Source organism: Morone saxatilis, unplaced genomic scaffold, assembly GCF_004916995.1.
Source record: "Morone saxatilis isolate NCDOM2014 unplaced genomic scaffold, NCSU_SB_2.0 Contig16, whole genome shotgun sequence".
NCBI classification, from domain to species: domain Eukaryota; kingdom Metazoa; phylum Chordata; class Actinopteri; family Moronidae; genus Morone; species Morone saxatilis.
In genome coordinates, this window is record NW_023339718.1 from 1,625,596 (window position 1) to 1,625,879 (window position 284).

Genomic DNA, 284 nt, shown 5'->3' on the forward strand with positions numbered 1-284 from the left:
CACACACACACACACAACCGCTTTCATCCAGATGCCAGGTTCAGATTTTGACCCACTAACACACTAGTATGATAGAGGGAGGGCGATATGTGCTTTCATGCTTTTTAATGCACCTTACAAATGTTACCCTAAATGCATCCCGGTGCAATCCCTGTGTCCCTCCACCAGCTCCTGCTTGTTTAGACACAACACGTGTGGAAAAACGAAATGGCATGAAATGACTTAGGGGTTCTGTGCAGAGTCAGAATCAGGTTTGTTTTCACATGCAAGGAGTTTTAACTTGG

General features: G+C 45.1%; 1 protein-coding gene across 3 annotated transcripts in view; it reads left to right on the forward strand.

Moving 5' to 3' along the window:
- The window catches only part of LOC118326046 (coronin-1C-A), a 31,927-nt gene that overhangs the window by 4,033 nt on the left and 27,610 nt on the right, over window positions 1–284 (forward strand). The window lies entirely within an intron of this gene.